Source organism: Mirounga leonina, unplaced genomic scaffold (genome assembly GCF_011800145.1).
Source record: "Mirounga leonina isolate KUSES-001 unplaced genomic scaffold, KU_Mleo_1.0 Mir_151, whole genome shotgun sequence".
Taxonomy (NCBI): Eukaryota; Metazoa; Chordata; class Mammalia; order Carnivora; family Phocidae; genus Mirounga; species Mirounga leonina.
Window position 1 is genome coordinate 42,922,207 of NW_023270377.1, and position 16,943 is coordinate 42,939,149.

General features: G+C 38.6%; 1 protein-coding gene across 2 annotated transcripts in view; it reads left to right on the plus strand.

The window, feature by feature from the left end:
- The window catches only part of NEMP2 (nuclear envelope integral membrane protein 2), a 127,133-nt gene that overhangs the window by 52,614 nt on the left and 57,576 nt on the right, over positions 1–16,943 (plus strand). Inside the window, exon 2 of one of the 2 annotated variants that reach the window (XM_035007524.1) lies at positions 16,708–16,748. The exons of the other annotated variant lie outside the window; for it this stretch is intronic. The gene's annotated coding sequence lies outside the window, so the exon portion shown is untranslated. The remainder of the gene's footprint in view (positions 1–16,707; positions 16,749–16,943) is intronic. 2 annotated transcript variants of the gene reach the window in all.

Below are 16,943 nucleotides of genomic sequence, written 5' to 3' on the forward strand. Positions count from 1 at the left end.
AATTATAATATAGAGATGTTTAGCAACTCAGAGTCACCAATTTAAAACAAGGCCTTTGCTTAAGTTGGAACACCTAAACGACTCATTCGGATTATTTTCTCCGAATAAAAGAAATTTCTGCCCTGAAGGTGAATTCCGGCTGCCATCTCTTGAGAGGATAAAACTGCTTATAGCTTTGAAGTCACTGCGCTTTTCTCCTTCCTCATCCAGTTTTCAAAAATCTTTAAGGCTGAATTTTAGTCCAAGCTCCCCCTTAGTTAAGTATGATATTTAATAGATTCTAAAACGCACTTATTTTATTTATCTTATTGTTTATATTTCAACCTCTGAAATCAGGACACATCTTACAACCAGTGGCTTCTCACAATCACACTCAGCCAAGCAGCATTCGTGACACAATTGCCCACATCCGTGAGAAATTAGTCAACCAAAACCAAGCTTGCTGGAAGTAGAGTGACTCGGTTGTTTCTGTCAAGGTTGGACTGGACAACTGCACAGCTCTAGACAACAAGTCATTTGAGGATATTTGAGGTAGGAGTATAAATCTGTTGTCTGGAAAACTTCCATGAACAACTTCCAGTAGGATCTATCAAGTTCCAGAATTAAAACTTGCATAATTGGTGACAGTGGTTTGGAAACAAGTATTAGAGACTGTAATGGAGCACTCTTTAAGAAATGCCACCTCACTCATGCTCTTCGTGACACAATGTCTATACTCTGTAGAGATACCAGTGACTCTGAATCCAAAGTGATTCAGAAGAACCAGCTTCTAAATGTGCAGAAGTTTTAGGGGTGCCTGGGTGGCTTAGTCGGTTATGCATCTGCCTTCAGCTCAGGTTATGATCTCAGGGTCCTGGGATCGAGTCCTGCATCGGGCTCCCTGCTCAGCAGGGAGTCTGCTTCTCCCTCTTCTTCTGTCCCTCCTCCTCCCCCTGCTTGTACTCTCTCTCTCAAATAAATAAAATCTTTAAATAAAGAAATAAATGTGCAGAAGTTTTAGAGAATAACCAATTTGTTTTGAATAATTTACCCTTTGGTATGCATGATAAAAGATTGTTTAAAGTATGGTGATTAACATAACATAATAAAATAATATTTAAAAAAAATAAATAAAGTAGGTTGTGGTATGTGACTAGTACTGGCCAGAGGGATATTGGTAGAAAGTGACTTGTGTTATTTCTGGATCAAAGCATATAAAAACCAGGTCTTGACTTTCAAATGACTTTTCTCTCAGCACAGTAAACCCCAAAGCTTTTTAAAGAGGTGATGGAGACTTTATCAGCATATGAGTGACCTCATCGTAGCATGAAATAAACTTTCATTGTGTAAGCCAGTGAGGTTTGGGGATTATTTTTACTATGACATAAGCCTAGCAAACCCTTACTATAATACTATAATCCACCCAACAACCAATGATATCTTACATTTGATGAAATACCGTATAGGAATCCTCAGTGGTAACTCAGCTGGTAAATGCTTAGCAACCTGCTCTCCTGGAGGTGGGAGGAGTCCCTGATTTGTATCATTTGCCTACTTTTGTGGTACAAATACTCCCACCATGGCCAATTTCAAGTTACCAATGTGATATCAGTCAGCTGGCTAAATTCCTGAAAATTTAACAATTGGTTCTTATGAACCACTATAAGCAGACTCCAGCATACCACTAGCCATATGCCACAAACATCTCCCCAGTTAACATTTTTCTCATAGAATTATCTCTTGGTTTCTGATATCCAACTTCATAGTGTGATTTATGTGTGTGTGTGTATATATATACACACACACACACATATACACATATGTATATATAGATACACACACATATATATGCCCATATATAATTACATATATGTCATATATTACATATAATATGTATTATAGGTTATATATTATATATAGATTACAAATATATATATAATTTTTTGGATGATGTTTTATGGGGGAAATGTATATTTACATACTCAAAACTCAGTAGGACATTTTTAAAAAGCAATATGTGGGAAAATAAATATAATTGATAGAAAGAGTCACGTGCATGCACTTTAAAAAGTGTGTATTGTCAACAAAGGTAATTTTTTCTGTCACTGGTACAATGAGAGGCATGTCAGCATACAAAGCAGCTGTTAAAAACGGTGTCAATTCTTTGAGGATCAGCAAGCATTGTTTAGTCATTTTATATCATAACATGTACTATACACATTTTACTATGTTTTCATTACCTTTTAAGAAATTTGTTGGTGGTTTAGGGCTGATATGTAACAAGTTATAATTTTTCCCACTTAAAATAATGAGAAATAGGCTTCCAGTCAGCTTTATTTATATAGAACATCTGATTTTCAGTAATGAATTACTGACATTAAGTGGGAATGTTGACTATATGAACACTAAGACCTTTAGCTCTCATGAGCTTTCACATATGAATTTAATGACATCCGTTTTGCCTGCTCAGAGAACTTTTTGCATGATTCTCGGTTTGTAATTGTGTTCTGGAAGGACAGTATTTCTGGAGAGCTAAGCTGTGAATGGTTGACGCAAAGAATTCTTACATTTCTGGTATAGATCAAATATATGGTATAACATTAGTTACTATCTCTTCTGAGGTGAGAAACAGGGTGGAATTCAATTATTTCTGATTCATCGATGCAAGATAAATAAGTAACCATTCAGAGAATGGTTAACCGTCTTAGCTGATTCATGTCCTCAAATGTTTTTTCTTTGGACCAAGACTTTCACCCTATGACCTTCTCAATCCTGGTAGTTAAAATGGGACTGTTCTCAGGACTCTTCCCAATTCTGCCACTTCTCCCCACTCCTTTTATCCTGAGTAAGGTCAGCTTGTGGAGGAAGCAGAGGGCTACTTCAGTCAGTCCTCTATCAAAATATACTTTTATATCTGCCGTAGGGTCTGACATATTGCTGATAGAGTTTATCTTTTTGTGTCTTGAAATTCTGGAGTTTCCTGGGAAAGGTCACACCTTAAATTCTTTACCATCTGATTCCTTAAAGGAGATTAAGAAAATTAGTTGAGGTCAAAGTCCTGAGAGAAAAGGTCAAAGTTCTCTCCTAGGGCAAGGCATGTTCTAAGAACGGAGAGACAAATGGGTAAGAGGGAACTATAACAAACTTCATCTACTTGACAGGGTGGTCTGGAATTCCCAAGGAGTCCCAGACGTTTGTCCTAATAGATCTTATATTATCACCACCTTAAGTAGACCCCACAGATCTCATACTCCCTCACATAATAAATTTTTGGCCAATAAAAAGAGCCTAAGTATGTTTTGTGGAGAGCATCGCAAGGCTTCACTCCTTTTATCCTACTAATTTAGTGATTCTGTGGATGGGATAGAATTAAGTCTTATCCCCCTGATGCACTATGTACCCTTGCACAAGAAAATATGTGAGTACCTAGAATTCCCTGACAGCCTTCTTCTGCAGCCTTGCTTCTTTGAGGCGCCTGTGGACAAATGTCATCAGCATCTCCTAGAAACAGAGAATCTTCGGACCCACCCCAGACCTGCTGAATTAGTCTGCACTTTAGTAGGTCCTCAGGTGATTAAAATGCACATGAACATTTGGGAAACCTTATCAACAGTGCTTGGAAGCTACCGAGGCTCCAAAGACTTCCGTACCATCTCTCAAACAAGCACCTAGTGTGTGTATCTGAACTGAGTGGTCAGCAAACATCTGAGAGTTTTTTCTCTCAGTACTATGGGAAGTTGGACTGGATCGCTCTTAGAAACAGAGGCTATTCAGGAATGACTGATAAAGAGTTCTAGCCTGTTTTGAGGCGACTGGGTGGCTCAGTAGGGGGGGCATGTGACTCATGGTTTCAGCTCAGGTCGTGATCTCTGGGTCATGGGATCCAGCCGCAGGTCAGCTCCACGCTCAGTGTGGAGTCTGCTTGGGATTCTCTCTCCCTCTGCCTCTCCCACCGGGTTGTACGTGCTTGCTCATTCTCTCTCTCAAAAAAAAAAAGAGTTCTAGCCTGTTTTTATTGAGGACTTCTCCTTGATATATAGCAGAGCCTTCTCTGTATTTTAATTTGTTTGGGGGCTACTGTGAAAGACTTGGGCCTCTAGGTCTCTCTGCCTTTAGGCCTCACATACAGCCTGTCTAACAACAGTGCTAAACACAGGGACAGTCTTTGTTAGTTGATCATTTAATGCCTTGGTTATTTCATATCTAAAGCACCTTAATATTTGAAATAATTCTGTGTTGTTTAAAGTACTGTATAATTCTAGAATTACAATGTCTCAGAGTTTTGCATAACTCTTCAGAGTATCTTAAGTACACCTCTTATTTGCTGCTGGAGTTCCCCCTAAATACCCAACAGCAGGTCATCTTCCTTCTGGATACTTCTAATGACATGGTACCTCCTTCTATGGCAGTATCTTCTAGTTTTGAACAATTCTAAGTAGTACAAGTTCTTTCTCATACTGGATTAAAATTTGTCACCCATTGGTCTTTATAATTATTTAGTCATTGCAATTATTAATTCTGCACCACATTTCCCTCAGCCGGTTGATATATTCTTCCTTGTTACTAGGAAAATTTGGAAGCAAGCACAGAAATAATATGGTAGTGTTCCAAAGGCCATCAAAAAGCACATGATGAAATCAAGACTAGAAAGTATTTCTTTCTAATTTGCTGTTCCATTCACCAGACTGTCTGCCAAGAAAGGCTGTTCTGTGACCAACACTGTGATAATACCCAAGCAACAACATCAGTCCCTGGGAAAGATCATGGATCAGGGTGTGGTAAAAACCCAGAAACTGTGTTCCTCCCTTCATGGGTCAAATATCTGGCAAACATCCCAGGGTAGGATCTGTGGCCAGAATCCACTGTGGGGAGCTGATCCCTTCCCATAAAGGAGATTTGACTCGCTGGCAGCTGGCAATTTTCCCTTGTGGGGTGGGTGTTCCTGGCACTCCATAAAAGTCCTTCCTTGCTCCTCACTCTTTTCTCTGCCCCCCCCTCCACACCCTACCGCACACACCCTCCCACGCCTACATCAATAAAACCCCTCCCTAATGTAAGGTGTGCACACACACATGCCCCCACAGCTTCCTCTGCAAACACACCCACATCCCTCTCAGACACACGCCCAGGCAGCACAGGCCGGCTGTCTCGGGCCCTCACCCTTTCTTCTACGAGCCTTTACCCACACCTGAGCCCCGCATCTCCCACCCGACTTCCTCTTCGTCTCCTCACTTTCCTGACTTTCCGTCACCTCCTCCCAGCGCACTCGGCTCCGCTGCCTGGGCCTGGGAATGCTGGTGCTGTGATCCTGGGGTGTGCGTTTGTAATCTGGGGCTGCCACAAGCGGGAGGGGCAGCCTGCGTGTGCCTGCCTGTTCTCCCACAGCCAGGCCGAGACGGAGGATGGAAAGAAGCCAGCAGCTCGTCTATTTCTGGAAGCTACGAGGACTCTTGTTTTCCCCCTTCCCATAAACCTGGAGGAGCCAGTGCGGGCTCCCCAGTGGTCACCACCCTTCGTCCCTGCCTCTAACGCTGCGGCACGTCCTCCCGTCCTTTCTGTGGAGGCTCTTCCAGCACAGTGCCTGTCGCGGCTCCCTCGCATCCTGCGCGGGAGGGCAAGTTGCTTGGGGCCGGGGACCCCACAGACCCGCAGATGATACAGAGGACAATAAAAGAGGGGAATACGATTGATTCCATTTCACCAGAACCTTCGATAATTGAAATACGTGTTAATCACCTGGAATCTACCTACAGAGACAACATTGAAAAAAATGCTGAATCAATGAAATAATAGAACAGATGAATTTATAGTGTTTCCATGCTGCGTAGTACCTGAGAGCTTCCGTAGGACTTAAAAATGTTCTTCCTGGGCAAATGATGTGCCATGTTGCCGGAGTTTCTTATTTTTCCTTGGGGAGGTGAATTTTCCTCTAGTTTAGCTAAATAAATGTTGTGAACAATGAGGGTCCTTTATTCCTTCCATTCTAAGAACACATGAATTCTTAACAACAGCTGCTGTTTACATGAACTAAATAGTAAGCATAGCCTACCACATTGCTTTGGACATTAAACAAGCAAGTGAGATAGATACTGTTTTTGTCCACTGGAAATGTACCATCTCAGGAAAGATTGTATCAGTGGGACAGAAACAAAATATGTGAATAAATAGCCAGAAACAGCTCTGATCACTTTTTTTCCCCACGTTCAAAACAAAACAAGAAAATCAGTGAGTCCCTGCTTTCCAAAGAATAAAGTCCTAACATGTAAATTTGGCGTTCAAGAGGCTACCGATTTGAGTGCTATGCTCCTTTTCATCTCTGTCTCCCATTTTCCCCACCAATGTAGTGGTCTACACTCTGGACTCGCTGACTCCCAGACACACTGTGTACTTTCCCTCATGGTCTCGCGGCCAGGACTCCTGTCATTTCCATAGTGTATCCCTCACAGTTCCTAGCCCAGGTCCTAGCCATAATTTTGCAGTTGGTGAATAAACAGTTGCTGAAGGTAAGCTTCCTGAAAGCAGGGCAGTTATAATTAGGGCAGAATTAGAATTTGCAAAGCTCACTGAATAGAGAATACCCTCTTTGCCCATAAAGTGCATTTTTTCTTTATCATAAGCCATCACTCTTTACGCGTTCTTGTTCATCAACACTGTTCTTTGCGTCGCTGTTCCTGCCCAACGATGTTAATATAGTTCATGTCTCTGGGAGGTGCTTATTCAGACTCGCATGTCCTGGCTTCACATTTATCTTTGGAGTGGGTTTTACCAGAGACTAAGAGGTTGCTAACACCAATTGTATCCAAAACACAAAAAACAAGTCAGCACAGCACAAGTAGAGACTAGAATCAGACACCCCCCACCCATCATAAACTAGGTAATTCACCCTCATTTCACTATGTTGAAGAAATACTGTCTTCAGGGGTGTATAAGCATTCACACGTTTCGTTTATTTCTTCCCTCCTAGGGAATAACTCCCATCTCCCATCCTCTTAATGTTTAGCTGCCTTTTGTTGCTTCCTGTTTTATTTAACATCAGTAAAACGTGTTAGCATCAGGACTGCTTTCCATCAGCAAACCTTGGAGGTTGGTGCTAGTTCTAGAAATCATTGTTTTCAGCCTCCTGATTCAAATAATTTAAGAGTCTCATGATAAGGACAACCTGATTCAACAAGCTGTCAATAATTTCCCATGGCAATGAGCATTATAAAATGTAAATCACATATTCCCTATAGTAATTGTGAATATAAATCACTAAAATTCACAGGGGGGGCATCTGACTCATGGTTTCGGCTCAGGTCGTGATCTCTGGGTCATGGGATCGAGCCGCAGGTCTCGATACTTTTTTAACCATTGATTTCAAATTTTGCCTTTCTCCTAACCAACGCTTTTTAAAAACCAGTGTCATGTAAGAGAGCAATTTTAATTTAATCTTATTTGACCATTTTATATAAAGAGTTAGAGGTACTAACAAACTGTGAAATGACTCATAAAGGAATGATGAGAGAGAAGAAAAGATTTTGAAAACTCCACAAACTGGATAATAAAGTCATGAACAGATGAAAGCTTTTAAAAAAAAGTACCTTTTTTTTTTTAACCTTGAGTATAACATTGCAAGGAAATTCTTAGTAAAGCAAAAAAGTTTTTAGAAAAAAATTAAGTTTATTAGACCAGATACTTCAGAATTGGAGCTTTGAATTAAAAATAATTGAGCAAAGATTTGCTGAGTTGGGAGTGGAGCTGGGGTGGGTGGGTGGGGAGAGGACCATTTGTTGGGGGCTGGTGGAAAACTACATTTGGGGAGCCATACTAAAAAGATGCAGAGCCCAGAAAGTAAATTAGTAGTTGCCTAGGGCTGGAGGAGGGGGAGAGGTTGGGAGTGACGGCTAAGGGGTGTGGGATTTCTTTTTGAAGTAATGAAAATATTCCAAAATTGATTGGGGCAGTGGATACACATATCTGTGAATATACTCAAAGTCATTGAATTGTAACTTTACATGGTCGAACTGTGTGGTATGTGAATTATATTTTAAGCTGTTGAAAGAAAGAGAGTCCGTAAATGTTGGATTCACCTAATCTAACTCATTCTAATCTGACTCATTCCATTCCAGTTTTAAAGCCATTTTTTCCTTTCATAAACACATAAATTATAACTGCTCTCAGATATATTCAAGCCAAGAAAAATGTAAAAGGTACTGGGGTTCATGAGGATTCTTTTGGGGAGCAAGCAGGGGCTTGAATAGCAAGCTACTGAACCTTTGACTCAATTTCTGTTTCTCTTGCAACAAGTTTAAGAAAATAGAGGTTTTACTGCAGGAATAAATGCAAAGTTCATAAACAAAGATTGTAGAGGAACACAGAGCTGTAAATAATAATAGTAATAATAATTAATAATAATAATAAAATAATGCCAAAAAATTCCAGAGACAAGGAAGAAAGATTAAAATGGGAAGAAATACACCAGGTTTGAATCCCAGCTCTGCAACTTTCTAGCTGGATGATGTTAGGTAAAACACTAGCCATTCCGAGCTTTGTTTTTCTCCTTTTATAATAGGCAAGGTTGTTCTGAAGATCAGAGATAGTGTATACAAATGCCTGGCATGTAGATGGCACTGAATGAATGGTAGTAATTATTATTGTAAAGGACATATATTGAGGATCTTCCATAGGTCCAACATCTTAAGCTTATTATTTTATTAATCCTGAGTAAATCTGCAGTAGTCAGAATAGGCTACATTATGTGGCAATAACAGAATCCTAAAGTCTCAGTGGCTTAAAAAAAACAACAAAGATTTATTTTTTACTCATTTTATGTATCCATCACAGGTTGGCTTGGGGCCCCTCTCTGTGCCATGCTTATTCTAGGACTCATTTAAAGAGCTAGGATGGTCCAAAATACTTCTAATCACATGGCAAAAGGAAAAAACAATGTGGCAAACCACAAACGGCCTTAAAATGCATACCTGGTAGGGCACCTGGGTGGTGTAGTCGATTAAGTGTCCGACTCTTGGTTTCATGATCTCAAGGTTGTGAGACTGAGCACCATATCAGGCTCAGCACTCAGCTCCAAGTCTGCTTGAGATTCTCTCTCCTTCTCCCTGTCCCTCCTACTTGTGCTTGCACTCTCTCTCCCTCTCTCTCTCAAATAAATAAATAAACCTTTTAAAAAAATGTATGCCTGGAGATGGCACATGTGACTTTTGCTTCCATATCACTGACTAAAGAAAGTCATATAGCCATTATCTTTTTTTTTTTAAAGATTTTATTTATTTATATTTGACAGAGAGAGAGAGACAGTGAGAGAGGGAACACAAGCAGGGGGAATGGGAGAGGGAGAAGCAGGCCTCCTGCCAAGCAGGGAGCCCCATGAGGGGCTCCATCCCAGGACCCTGGGATCATGACCTGAGCTGAAGGCAGACACTTAACAACTGAGCCACCCAGGCGCCCCTAGCCATATCTATCTTCAAGGGAGCAGGGAATTACATTATTAACATGTGCATAGAAGATGATAAGGCAAGAGTATTTGTCAATAGCCTTAATGATTACCACACAGTCTTATAAGGGAAGTATTTTTATCCTCAATTTTAAAATAAGGAATCTGAGGCACAGGGAAAGTAAGTACTTGCCTACAGTTAAATAGCTAGGAAACCACAGAGTAAGACATTCAAACCCAAGTCTTGTGTCTCCTGGTCATTCCAGCCAGACCCTGAAAACTGAAAATATTCTACCTACAAGATATGATATGTGAATATGTCTCTCTCCCCACAGTCATAGAAAAAAAAGTGTGCACATTTCCTTTGGGAACAAATTGGTACTGCCTTCTCAGAAACCAGTTTGGAATGAAAACATTAAGAATCATAAACTGTTCACACACTCTTTTGACCTGGTAATCCTAGTTCTGGGAATTTATCCTAAGGGAATCATCTCAAGAAGATGAAAAAATTATAGTCATGGAAAAATCTATTGTGACATTGTTTAGAACAGTGAGGAACTAGAAGGAGTCACATTTTCAATAATAGGAAGAGTTAAAGAATTTATTGATTATACATTCAATAAATTATTATAAAGCTATTTGTTTTATAATTATGAAGATCGCATCGTCACGTTAAAAAAAAGCTTTTGATATAATGTTAAGTAAAAAGCAAAATAAAATAGTTTTTACTATATTGCAACTATGTGATACATTTGTGTGGCAAAGACTGCTAACACGCTCCATCTTTGTTCTCTCCTTCCTTCTTTCGGTAATAGAACCCCACCTCTAGTTTTAGCCTACCAGAGGGACACCCAGCTATGGACCACATTTCCCAGCCTCTCTTGAATCCAGGTATTGCCATATGAGTAGGTTCTTGCCAATAGAATAGAAGCAGGAGGAGTGTATGCAGTTTCCCACTTTTTGCCCAGAAAAGTGCTGAGGTGCATGTTCTCCATGCATTGTTTATTTATTTATTTTTAAGGTAGGCTCACACCCAACATAGAGCCCAGTGTAGAACCCAACGTGGGGCTTGAACTCACAATCCTGAGATCAAGAGTCAGACGCTTAACCAACTGACCCAGGCACTCCCTCCATGCCTTATCCCCTCCCACTAGAAAGGAAATGGCAACCACTGAAGCAGTTGTCTTAGGACTAAAGATTAAAGCCATATGTTAATGGAAATATGAATTTTTTTCCTAGAACTTCCTTAATATATTTTTATTATTAAAAAAAGATGAAAAAGTGTTTTAGCATAGTTTTAGTGCAACTAATCATCAAAATTTCACTTAAATATTGTTTGTCTAAAAGGAAAATAGATCCTCTCATATTTGTGGAAATGTCTGAGGAAAATCTCTGGGAAAAAAAAACCCCAGAAAATAATAGGAATACACAGGTAAATGACATTTTTGCCCCAATCTGGGTAAGTAAAATTTTAAGCAGCCAGAAATTACTAGGGAGCATAACTTGGATGTACTGTAGTAGGCAAGGCTTGCTGCAATGCTGGGAATAAGGATAGCAAGAATCTGTACAGACCTGTGGCAATAGGAGACCAGCTGACTGTGGGGCAGGTGGGATGGGCTGTCATCAGTACAGTCCACAAAAAGAAAGAAGTGGGAGAGGGGGAGGAGAAAAAAGACAAACCAGTTATGGTTCAATTTGATCAATACCTAACTCCTTTCTCTTAACTTTTTTTTTTTTTTTTTTACAATTTATTTATTTATTTGAGAGAGAAAGAGAGCACAAGCAGGAGGGGCAGAATCTCCAGCAGACCCCGTGCTCTGCATGGAGCCTGACACAGGGCTCTATCTCAGGATCCCGAGAGCATGACCTGAGCTGAAACCAAGAGTCAGATGCTCAACCAGCTGACTTACAGAGGCTCCCCTCCTTTCTCTTTCTTAACATTACTATGGAACACAACATTTATTAGCTCAAGTAAAGCCCTATGGTTTCACTCCAGGGATCACCATTTTTAAGTATCTACAAATGCAAGATCAGGAAAATATTGCATACCTAGAAATTCTTAATAGAGAATCAGATTGTCATAGCTATGTAAGATTTTAAAGAAAAAGATTTTAATTTAAGTAAAAGATTTATTAATAGCTAACATTTGCTGAGTACTCACTATATGCCAGACACTACTCTAAGTACATTACATGTATTAACTCATTTAATCCTCCAAATTTCTGTTAGATAGGTACTATTATTTTTATCTCCACCTTATGGAAAAGAAAACTAAGGCACAGAGCATTTAAGCAATTTTCTCAAGGTTACACAACTAATAAATGGAAACCAGGCAGTCTATTTCAGAATCTGTGCTTTTATCCCCAGCTACACTGTCTTAATCATGAATTATTAAACCCAGAAAAAATAAGTAATCAGGACTTCAAATAATGAATTTGCTAATTGGTCTTCCTTAATGCTTATGTCAGCCTTTCTTACAGTATATATTAAATAACTACTTGACAGATGGTTTTGTTTGAGATTAATTACATGGCAGTTACTAAAACATGTGAAGGCTACTGTTTGCCTACCAAATAATCATTCTTCTCTAACTCATAAAACTCCTATTTTAAGCTTGACATATTGCTGACTAGCTAAAAGACAGTAGTTTGCAACCATGCTTGCAGCTATGTGGTCATGTGACTAAGTTCCTCACGGTGAGACCCAAAATGGAAATAGGATGGTAACTTCTGGGAAGTCTTCATAAAAGGAAAAGGGCACACCCTTCTCCTTCTCCATCCTACTTTTTGGGGTGTGGATGTGCTCGTTTGCAATCCCTGAGCTGAGACTCATGCCTTACCAGTGTAAGGCCAAAAGCTGAAAGCAGCCAGATCTTTGATGATGATGAAACCACCATGCAAGCCTTGGGCTAACTTACTCCAGAATTCTTTTTACAGGATAGAGTAATGATCTAATTGTTGAAATGACTATCTTGGGGTCTCGATTAAATTACTTGTAGCTAAACTTACTAATCCAAACTTATACATGAACCTAATGTTAAGTAATTTCCATTCAGATTTGGGGGGCATAAAAAAATCGTTTAAAGGTATGTGAATTTAACTACTTCTCTTATAAACTTAATATGGAAGCAACTGAAAAAGACTTTACCTAAATGATTATCCATCCTTATAATGGATTCTTATGGCACCTGTTTAAGGCAGTGCTTCCGAACCTTTTTCATGACATGGCACTCAAAGAAAAATCATAATTGTACAGTACTATATGAAATAGTTAGGCTGCTCTTGGCCAGAGGTTACTGATCCAGGGGGCCTGCCTACCCCCAAGAAATGTGAGGATCAATTTCTCAATCCCTCACTCCTAACCTGTTCACCACAGCCCAGCTTTAATGTCATTCCACAATGGACAGATTGGTTCTGTTTACTATTAGATAAAATTTGAATCTGGAACCCATTCAAAAATCATTAAGGCATGAGAAAAGTCAAGTGAGTAAACTATATATTGCATTTTATTGTTGAAATAATGGATAGATCGTAAGGTTAGTTAGATTACACAAAGGGCATTTCTTATTTCACCTAGGATTTTTTACCTTTTTTTTTTTTATAGAAAGTACATGCAGGGGGGTGAGGAGGGGGAGCAGAGGGAGAGGGAGAGAGAGAATCTTAACATGGGGCTCCATCTCACAACCCTGAGATCATGACCTGAGGCAGCAAATCAAGAGTCAGAGGCTTAACCAACTAAGCCACCCAGATGCCCCTTTGCCTAGGATTTTTAAAAAATGACTTCATTATGCACGTGTACACTGAGTATTTCTTTCACATCCAAGGTGTAATGGAAGGAACCTTGTGAGTCCAGGAAAGAGAGGGGTTTCAAAGAATGAACTGATACTACTGAAAACTAGTGCCCTGGTTTTATCTGTAAGAGGAGAAAAGGAAATGTTTATTGATCATTTTCAATCTACCAGGAGCTTCCAACTCCTTACCCTTTGTAAGGAAGACATTGAAGATTTTAAAAATTAGGAACCTAATCAAGCAAGTAGCAGAGCTAAAATTCAATACTCTTCCTAAGTGTCTACATGCCTGGATTCATTCTTGCAAGTTAATTGTTATTATTTAAAATTCTTCTCCAGTGTAACCTCCTCACAAGTTTACAAAATCAAATAGGGTTTACAGTGAAGATCAAATCCAGTCCCTCTCCTCCAAAGGAAACCACTCTCAAGCTTTTCCCTTTAGCTTTTAAGATGGTTGCCTCCATATCTCAAAAATAATATGCCTGTATTGTCATTTTTCTTTCTAGAGTTGTGTATATTTTCATCTAAGTTATAAAGTACAGAGTTTTAATAGCTAAATATCTCTTCAAAGTCTAAAGGAAAAAAAGCAGCCTCTTTCCCTGTCTAACCTGCAGGATCTGGTTCTATTTCCATTCCTAAAAGCAACCACACTCAACTCTTTCAGCCATTTCATCTGGTATTTATCTCTAAATTTCTACTGCTATTTCTTGATTTTTCAAAGTTCCATATATTATCTGTGACTCCCTTCTAGGGAAAATATGGATTTAGTCCCTTATAGCTTCTTCTAATTCTCCTAATGTAGTTATATCACAATGTTTTTCTCAAGTCACTGATCAGCTTTTACATGATTAAGATGATGTATTATTTAAGGCTGAGGCATGTAATATACTATGATTATATTGCTTCTCTGCATACAAATTTGGATTCCTAGAATTGATGATTATCTCATTTTATTTGTATGCTTACTTTTCTATGTACCTGTCAAAAGTAATTCTTTAAGAAAACAAAAACACTAATTCAAAAGGATAATATGCACCCCTGTATTTTTCATTGCAGCCTTGTTCAATAGCCAAATTATAGAAGTAGCCAGAATGTCCATCAATACATGAATGGATAAAGAAGATACGGTACACACTTTTATTCAACATAGTACTGGAAGTCCTAGCCACAGCAATCAGACAACAAAAAGAAGTAAAAGGGATCCAAATCAGTAAAGAAGAACTAAAACTTTCACAATTTGCAAATGATGTGGTACTGTATGTAGAAAACCCTAAAGACTCCACCAAAAGACTATTAGAACTGATAAATGAATTCAGTAAAGTCACAGGATACAAAATCAATGTACAGAAATCTGTTGCATTCCTATACACTAATATGAAGCAGCAGAAAGAGAAATTAAGAAACCAATCCCATTTACACTTGCACCCAAAATAATAAAATACCCAGAAATAAATGAAGGAGATGAAAGTACTGTACTCAGAAAACTATAAAACACTGATGAAAGAAGTTGAAGATGACACAAAGAAATGGAAAGATATTCCATGCTCATGGATTGGAAGAACAAATGCTGTTAAAATGTTTATACTACCCAAAGCAGTCTACACATTTAATGCATTCCCTATCGAAATATGAACAGCAGTTTTCACAGAACTAGAACTAACAATCTTAAAAGACCCTGAATAGCCAAAGAAATCTTGAAAAAGGAAAAGAAAACTGGAGGTATCACAATTCCATACTTCAAGTTATATTACAAAGCTGTAGTAACTGAAACAGTATGGTCCTGGCATAAAAATACACACATAGATCAATGGAACAGAATAGAAAACCCAAAAATAAAACCATAATTATATGGTTGGTTAGTCTTCAACAGAGGAGGAAAGAATATGCAATGGGAACAAGTGGTGTTGGGAACACTGGACAGCAACATGCAAAAGAATGAAACTGGACCATTTTCTTGCACCACACACAAAAATAAATTCAAAATATATTAAAGACCTACCTGTGAAACCTGAAACCATAACAATCCTAGAAGGGAGCACAGGCAGTAATGTCTCTGATGTAGACTGTAGCAACATTTTTCTAGACATGTCTCCTGAGGCAAGAGAAATAAAAGCAAAAATAAACTACTGGGACTACATCAAAATAAAAAGCTCTGCCCAGTGAAGGAAACAATCAACAAAACAAAAAAGCAACCTACTGAATGGGAAAAGATATTCGCCAATGACATAGCTGATAAAGGGTCAGTATCCAAAATATATAAAGAACTTCTACAACTTAACACCCAAAAAACAAATAATCTAATTTAAAAATGGGCAGAAGACATGCACAGACATTTCTCCAAAGAAGACATCCAGATGGCCAACAGACACATGAAAAGTTGCACAATATCACTCATCATCAGGGAAATGCAAATCAAAACTACAAGATATCACCTCACACCTATCAGAATTACTAAAATCAACAACACCAGAATCAACAGGGGTTGGCAAGGATGTGGAGAAAAAGAAATTCTCATGCACTGTTGGTGGGAAAGCAAACTGGTGCAGCCAATGTGGAAAACAGTATGGAGTTTCCTCAAAAAGTTAAAAATAGAACTACCTTACATTCCAATAATTACACTACTGGGTATTTACCCAAAAATACAAAAACACTAATTCAAAGAGATATATGCACCCTTGTGTTTATAGCAGCATTATTTACAACAGCCAAATTATGGAAGCAGCCCAAGTGCCCATTGATAGATGAATGGATAAAGAAGAGGTATATATATACATACACACACACACACACACTGGAATATTATTGAGCCATAAGAAAGAATGAAACCTTGCCATTTACAGCAACATGGATGGAGCTAGAGTATTATGCTAAGCAAAATAAGTCAATCAGAGAAAGACAAATCCCATATGATTTCACTCATGTGGAATTTAAGAAACAAAACAAGCAAAGGGCAGAAAAAGAGGGAGAGACAAAGAAACAGGCTCTTAATTATAGAGAACAAACTGACGGTTACCAGAGGGGAGGTGGGGGAGATGGGTGAAATAGGTGATGGGGATTAAAGAGTACATTTATCATGGTGAGCACTGTGTAATGAATAGAATTGTTGAACCACTGTATTGCACACCTGACACTAATAAAACACTGTATGTTAACTACACTGGAATTAAAAAACTTTTATATGTGTTGGCTAATTGAATTTAAGTTAAAAAAAAAAAAACTTTTAAAAAACCTAATTCCCTATTCTTCTCCAGAAATGTAAATCTCTTAATACATTCATGTTTATGAAAGATTATATATATTTCTTCATTTTCTTGGGGACATCCTGGTGCAGCCCTTTGTCCTCTTGCATCAATCTGAACTTGTTGCTCTTTAGGCTTCTTGAAGAGCTGCTGCACCAAGTCACCTTCACAATGACCATGTGAGTTCTCTTTTCATCTCAACTGTGATGGATCCCCGATTTCTTAGATCTGATGTCTTTCTTTTTCTTGTTTTTTTCCCCTTATTTTTCTAGATCATCCCCTGTAGTAGCTTCCTACAAAAGATACACAAGGGGTAAGTTTCCTGAATTCTTCTGTATCTGAAAATGTGTTTATTCTGCCCTCACACTTTGATAGTTTGGCTGGGTATTACATTATAGACATTATAGATTTAAAAAAATGATCCCTCATAATTCTTAAGGCATTCCTCCATTGCTTTTTCCAGTCCAACATTGTAGTTGAGAAGTCTCATGCGTACTGATTCCTACTT